The sequence below is a fragment of the Panthera uncia genome, chromosome A2, assembly GCF_023721935.1.
Source record: "Panthera uncia isolate 11264 chromosome A2, Puncia_PCG_1.0, whole genome shotgun sequence".
NCBI lineage: Eukaryota > Metazoa > Chordata > Mammalia > Carnivora > Felidae > Panthera > Panthera uncia.
The window spans coordinates 84944726-84952927 of NC_064816.1; the positions used below are offsets into that span (position 1 = coordinate 84944726).

The following is an 8202-nucleotide window of genomic DNA, read 5'->3' on the forward strand; positions in this document are numbered from 1 at the left end:
AAATACCTAAGACATTACTTTCTGATCACTAAGCAACTAATATAGTTATTAAAAAAATAGTTGTTTTATATTCCTATTAACATGGTCGCTCTTGGTTCCAGTAGCATTCCCTTTACTGACATTTACAGTGTTCTTTAAGACATCCACCCACATGAGATTCTGAGTTCTACCCATTCTATCTGAAAAGTAACTCAAGGGTTTTTCTGAGTATTTTTTTTGTTGTTAATGCTGTTGCTTATCATGTATTATTGGGGGCATGAAAACTACTTTTCCAGTTTTTATTTTCAGGTGAAAATATTAAATGAGAGATGGATGTTTGTTTATTAAAAACAAGGAGCTTTCTACTGGGATATATTAACCAGGGGTATGTTCTATGTGGCATATCTCTAATGAAAATATTACATTTTAAAAGTTAAGCTCTAAATATGGCATTATGACTCATATCATAAATGGGTCAGAGAAAAACATGTTCTCCAGGAGAGAAAGAATGATTCACAAATGAACAGATGATCACTGTGACCAGATTGTATATTTTACACCCACCAAAATGGACTTGTGAGCCTTTAAAACATTAAAAAAAAAATTGAAGGTCAACACTGGCAAAGCCTACATAGCACTAATCTGCTTTCCACTCAAGTGAAGTAAGATTCCGTTAAAGTTTCTCAAAGGAATCTGTCCCTTTTTTTTTCAACTCATACACCAAAAATGGGTTTTAGATTATCCAAATATTCATTGTTTGAGTCTGGGAGCTGTTGGATGCGGCCCCTAGATGTTTAAGAAGGGTGTTTACCATTCTTCTATTTATCCCAGTTGCAGTACAAACAACAGACATAATTTTCTATGTGTCATTATAATTAAAGAATGTCAAGAAGCACTGAATAGTCTCTGCCATGTTCCCACTTTTCTTCGTTCCTGGCACAGATGACATGCTCCAGTGTTCCTCTGACCCCTCAAAGCTCTCGCCTTTCTCAGACTGTATCAACATTTCTCTGGAGCTAATCCAAAATTGATCTCAATCAGAACATCTTCCCTGATATACCACATAGATTCTCCTTCCACTTGGTGATTTTCTTCCTTTATACATTTAGGTAATTCCTTGATTAATTTATACGCTCACAAAATTCCTGTACTTAAGTCTTGCTCGTCATTAGTAAAGTATAAGGTCTCACCTTATCTGAGCTGGACTGAGCTGGTCACATTTAAGATTATTTTCTTAAGAAAAAAAAAAGGAAACCACTATGTGCCCTTCAGCCTCTGTACCTTGAAAGAAGTCTTGAATTTAGACACAGATAAGAAAAAGCATCTAAGGAAGGTGGCAGGGAAAGGTCCAAATATGGCTTGAGGGCCTAGAGCTAGAGAGGAAGAAGATACCAAGAATACAAAAGGACCAGAGAGATGCCTCGATTAAAACTTAACACTGTGTTACTTTACCTTCCAGTAATAAAGATTTTGGCAAAAAAATATTTTATTGGGATGCAAATTCTCTATAACTGGAAGCAATTTCTGTAGATGTTTCTTCTATTTCCATACCTTGGGGAAACTTTCTAAACAGTGAGAACACATTCTCTTAGGAATCCAACAGTCAGTTCTTAAAGTAATAACTTTTTTCCTGTATCTCTCTCTCTCTCTCTCTCTCTCTGTCTCTCTGTCTCTCTGTCTCTCTTTCTCTCTCTCTCCCTCTCATTGTAAAAATTATTTAGTATATTTGATAGGAGCTCTTTTAAGAACTAGGATGCTACTTGAATCTTCATAATACAAAGTGAGTGCATTTTTTTTCATTATCCTAAGTCAGTAGGAAAAAAGCATTAGGTCAGAATTTAGTAATCTGACCCTCGTTCACCTTCTGAACTTGGAGTCCTTGCTTCTATCCTGGCAGACGAGCCAAGCAAAAAGAGCCCAGAATTACTACATGGGACCAGCTTTTTTTTTCCAAATGAGATGAGACACAGGAAAAACCTATGGTAATTGTAATCAAAAGCCAAATAAGCAGAATAAGTAAGATAAACCTAGTGTAGCTCAGCTAACATTTGAGTTGATAAATGTCCATTTTGAGCCAGGCAGTTTTTAAAGAGCATGTGCTCCCTATGAAGACATTCTGGTGGAAGAGAGACGTAGATCTTAGCCTAAAAGTGGGCAGCCCAGAAGACTTAACAAAGGAGACAAGTATTGAATTAGGAAGGCACTCCTTCAAAAGTGTGGGAATTTATAAAATAGAGGCTTCTGGGCTGAGGGAAGGGTACCCTTAAATGCATTTCCTTTACTGTTCTCGAGTTTCTCAATGTTAAGTTCTTCAATTATTCATGCCTTATATTTCATATCTTAGTCTACTTCCTCAACCAGGTATGTTGCAGAGCCAGGACACCATCTCATGTTGGGTAAAACATTTTAAATTGGGTAAAGCAATTTATGTGAGTAAATTGGACGAACTGTGTGGTTCTCTGTTCCATTTTACTTGTCAGTACAATTTCAAAACTGATTATTAACCTGTATAGAGTTACTAATTTATGTATTTTAGATAAATGAGCATTAAAAAGAAAGCTAGAAACAACAGCAATATGACTTCTAAGTATAATCATTTCACAAAAGAAAGGGCGTTTTAACAACAAAAAATCATAGAAAGGTTTCTTAAGCAAAGAATAAAGTCAGTAAGTGAAGCAATTTAGCTTTGGACATTTTTTCTATCATCTCTTAGTTTTAATTTGGCCCAGACTCAAGAAGATTTCTTCACAGACTGACTCCAGAGGACAAAGAGATTGGGAATATTGGAGTAGTCTTTCTCAAACTTCCCAGCTTTATCCTAGCCATTTTTCTCGCTAGAGTTACCTGGTAGAAACCTGTGTCTTCAAGCACGTAGGTTCACATAACTTCCAAGTCTCCTTCTGGTTTTCATTTGCTTATAACCTTAAACCACTACTGACTTTTAAGTGTTCAGCATAAAACCCAATTTGTGCCTTTATTCATTTACAACAGATGGGGCCAGAGTGAAAAAGGGGAGCAGGTTATAGCTTCCCTTTTTTGTAGCCTCTTTATTAAAATCACTTGCCTCATTTTTATAAGGATCACACTTTTTTCTAAGATGTGATTCTTATAAAGGATACACACTTCATTTTAGAACAGTTTAGTAAGTAGTAAACCTGGACTCTGAAAGTCTCCATAAAAAAGTTATGGCCAAACGGACCTTCATCTTAATCACAATACCCAAACCTAATAGTTTTCCAAACATGCAGAAGCCCTGAGCAGGATGAAATTCCAATAAGTGTGCTGAAGTTTCAACTGTTGTCACTGAATGTTGCCAGTCCTAAAGGAACCAAGAGTTGTTGTTTACCAAGATGAGAAATGGGATAAGAAAGAATTATTACTCTTTGACTAAAAATACGTTGTCAGTCTGCCAAAGGGCTGGTAGTTAAAATTCTTCTACACATTATACTTCTGGGGATATGAGTAACCATCACCTATACTAAATACATCTTTTTTTTTTTTTTTTTAACAGTAACAGATTGTGCTGGTCTAGTAAGGTAATGCATGGTCTGGATTACTAAATATGTCTTCCTAGTAACAATTGCATAAAAATACTTGAAAAAATCAATTAGCAGTGATGGAGGTCTTTTCAGTAATGACATAAAAGATAAAAAAAAATGTATTTTCTATTTTGAAAAGTACAGGCAGAAATAAAATCCCATTTTCATCACTAGTTTTCTGCCTTAAGAAAAATTATGTGACTAAAATCAAATATAGCTTTTAAGTGGCAAGTTGTAGAAGAAAAACTAAGCTTCGGGAAAACCAGTCTTTGAATGAGGAGTGGTTTGAGAAATTTTAGATATTTAAATTTGTAAAGGAATAAGTGATAAAGACTTCAGTTTTAATTCACTTAGATTTACATTGTTCATTTTAAATGATTCTTTTAAAACATACAGAGTATTAACATTTTCAAATATAACAAAGAGAAATGGGGAATAATTTAAAAAATTATAGTCATGTTTTACATTCAGATTTAATAAGAGAAATATCATTGGCTCCAGGGTAGAAAAAATGATTTTATGTTTTATTTCTGAAATAAGATAACCTATTCTTATTGAGACAGTAAATATCCCATGTAGAAAATTAGAAAATAAAGGCAGCAACAACAATAGGAACATTCTCCCAACCTCAAACATACTAGTCTATTGATTTCTAGATCTTTTTCTAAGTATAAATACCTTTTATTTTCTGAAGTGTGGTTTTACTGTACATAATCTTTTGTAATCTATTTTTATCAGTGTTTACCTTTACTTCTCCATTTCTGTATTGTACCTTTATCTCCATTTCTTCTGTTTCCATTGTACTTTTTGACTCTTTGATACAGAGATTATATTTAAATTATCTTCATTAAACCTAAAATTATTCTAATCAGTAACTAATCCCAGATAAAGCATGGCTTTCGGTATGGAAGTCTCTAAAATCTTTTCATTTTTATCTGATGTTCTTTAGACCTCTTCATCAATCACATTGGCCTCCATCTCTATAAAACCTTTTATGACCAAAAATGTCTAAAACTTATGAAGTATGGAAGTAGGATAACTGTGTCTATTTGTGTATCAGACTAACAGTAATATTAGTTACTAACAAAATCTATACTGAAAACAGCTCTATTTTTAAAACTGTTTCTGCCCTTGCTTTATATGCACTGGGGTGTCCAGTTAAATTAATGTGTTTTAAAGGCACTTGGACTAATTCCACTCTGTGTGTTTATATCATCAATTCAATACATAGTTTCATTTGTTTCAATTTGCTTTCAGTTTTTGCTAATGCATTTTCCCCTTTTAAATAAATTTTCTTTTACAATTACGCAGAATATTTAAATGGTTCTAAAATAAAACCTATGAAACAGCATATTTGAAGAAGGCTAGCTGGTATTTCTGTCCTCTTCATCCTCTTCTCTCCCATTTCAAAGTATCCACGTGTTTTCTAATTTTAAAATCATTTTTAGGAGTGCTCAGTCGGTTAAGTGTCCGACTCTTGGTTTCGATTCAGGTCATGATCTCACGGTTTTGTGTATTCGAGCCCCGCGTTGGGTTCTGCTATGATGGTATGCAGCGTGCTTGGGATTCCGTCTCTCTCCCTCTCTGCCCCTCTCCTGCTCATGCTGTCTCTGTCCCTCTCAAAATAAACACATAAACTTAAAAAAAAATAAATAAATAAAATTATTTTTCTAGCTCTTACAATAAGCTATATACATATATATGTATGTATATATATATATATATATATATATATATATATATATATAAACACTTCATGTGTTTGCTTATATGTAACATATTCCTATCTATACTTAACATGTTGCATATACTGTACCATTACGTACACAACAGCATCTTATACCCACTTTCTGCATCTAGCTTTCTTTATTTAATAATATATACTGGAAAAAAAATCCTTAGTAGTTTAGAGACCTATTCCTTTTGTCATGTTAGTATTAGTATTACCTAGAACTCTATTGTGTTCCTTTATTGTGTGTATTCAATTAACCCAAGTCCCTTATTGATGTACATTTGGCTTTTCCCCAGGCTTTATTTTTCAGGTATTGCTACCATAAATACACTTTACATGTCATTTTATTTTTCATATTTTTCTCAGTGTATCTTTGGGAGATGTTCTTAGAAGTAGTATTACTGGGTCACAAACCAAATGCAAAAATGTTGCTGGTAATTACTAAATTTCCTTCCAAAGTGGTTTTAACATTTTGCATTTCCATTACCAATATAGGAGAATGTTTTATTCATTTTCATCCACAGAGGGTATTGCCAAACTTTTGGATGTTAGCCAATACAATATGTGAGAAATGGGATCTCAGGGTGGTTTTAATTTGCAATTTCTTATTATGAGCAAAGCAGAACATCTTTCCATATTTTAGAGCATTTATATTTCTGTTCTCTTTGAGCTACCTGAATACTTTGTTCATTTTTCTATAGCACTAGGGTTTTTCTTTGTTTTTAGATCTTAATATATTTAGTGGACTGCCCTTTTCTGCATACAAATCACTTTTTTTTGGTTCTTCACTTGTCTTTTCCATTTTTCAGTGGTGAGTACTGTGTACTGATAGTTTCCATTATTTCGTTTATAAATTTAGTCCTAGTATGGACAATTTTCTCCATTCTAGATTTATAGTGAAACCTACCACCTATGTTTCCTTGTAGTAGTTATAAGATTTAAAAAAAATCTCTAAGCCATTTAGAAGTTATCCTGTCATATGATGGAGGACTGGACCCAAATTTATTTTCTGTACGTAACTCGCATTACACAATCTTACTTATTACAAAGTTGTATCTTTTCCTCCCTGATTTGAGATGCCATTTCTATCTCCTAGTAACATTGCATTCTCACTTTGGGCTACTTCCAGACTTTCATTAACGAGACATGTTTTTAATTAACACTGATGTTGACCTGAATGGGACAGTTGTCCAAAAGGACATCCCTTTCTGATTCTGTCTGCTTGCTTCCTCTGTATGTCTTTTGGCTTATTGCTCTTTCTGCCATATTTTCAGTGAACTGTAAGCTAAATGCAAAAGCTTGATGGATTCAAATGAGGACATTTTTTACTAGAATAATCATTGGTGAAATTATATACCTCATACCACATCGTAGCAGAAGTGACATATATCAGGTTGGCCTGCCCTTAATAATGCTAAAATTATCCACCACATTTGTTAACATAAATGACCTCTCTGTTGTACATTTTTCCCTTGAGATATTTCTAATAGCAAAAATCAGGATTAGGTTTCTTGAAAATAGATTGCTATATTTTGTAAAAATAATACGCAGACTAGAGGACAAAAAGAATTGAAAACGTATTTGTCAAGTTTGCTAGGATTGTAGGTATTTGCTCCTCAAAATTATTCTTAACTTTGTACTTTCATACACTTCTACTTTTAAAAGCTTACTATCATTATTAAAGCAAGGGTGTAAACTATCTCACCCAAATCATATCACCGATAGATATTTTAAAGACATATGTATCATTCAAATGATTTCTCTTTTAACTTATTCCTTTATTCCAGACAAGCAAAGGAAATAGAAGAATAGAACCATATTCAACAACAATTTAAACTATTTTATTGTAAATTCTGAATTAAAAATTTTTGTATTTATTATTTATTTTTAGGGTTTTTTTGTTTGTTTGTTTGTTTGTTTATGTCACACTTCATGAATTTGGAAGTCTTCCTTGCAGAGTCCATGATAATCTTCTCTATCATTTTAATTTTAGTATATGTGCTGCTGAAGCAAGCACTATTTATTTTCAGTTTTATGGAATTATTACTAATACACAATTAATCAATATAATCAAGATTTGATAATTATTAAGCAAATTTTATTCATTTTAATGAGAAGAATGGATATTTACTTTATTTTATGCAGACATGGATTAATATGACTTGTTTCAACAATCATCCAGGATTCAGCCTCAAATTTACTCCTCTATTTCATTGTCATAAATGTCAGCAGTAAGCAACATATCTCATATTTTAAAAAATAAATAAATGGGAATGAAAATTATTCTAGCAGAGATATAACACCCAATTATTTAAATTCTTTCTATGTTGTATGCCAAAATAATATCGTGATCTTTTAACCAAATTACTTTTAATGATTTATTAGCTGACGACTCAATTAGGTCCTCCTTTAATTTTGTTGAAAGCAAACACTGGAAACCACTTGAATTGTAAAAGCATTTGTTACCCAATCATCAAAGTCATGTACATCTTCAACTTTGGGGAAGTTTAAAAATAGGCTACCCCAAGAGCTATCAAGTTTCCTAGTTTTCATTCAAGTGTCTGAAGTTAAAGGAAGTTTCTTAGGCAACGGTTTGTTTCATGGTTTCTTTGTTTGGTGCACTGGGGATTTTTACATATAATGTCAAACGCACCATAGCAAAAGTCAAAATGTGTGAGCATAAGTGGAAGAGGATGATGGGGAAAAGAGAACTGGCATAACACCTCCTTTGGAAAATATCTATTCTGGTCTTCTGTCCACATCAAATTGGATTATTTGTTTTTTTGTTGCAGTTGTTGAGTTGTACGAGTTCTTCACATATTTTAGATATTAACTCCTTATCAAAAATGTCATTTGCAAATACCTTCTCCCATTCGGTAGGTTGCCTTTTTATTTGGTTGATGGTTTCCTTCACTGTGTAAAAGCTTTTAGTTATCAAAATAGTAGTAGTCT

The 8202-nt window shown here is 33.0% G+C and overlaps 1 non-coding gene across 1 annotated transcript; it reads right to left on the reverse strand.

Moving 5' to 3' along the window:
• Positions 1-7164: 7164 nt before the first annotated feature.
• LOC125931136 (U6 spliceosomal RNA) lies at positions 7165-7267 on the reverse strand. The gene has a single exon (XR_007460390.1). It is a non-coding gene; the product is annotated as a U6 spliceosomal RNA (small nuclear RNA).
• Positions 7268-8202: the final 935 nt, after the last annotated feature.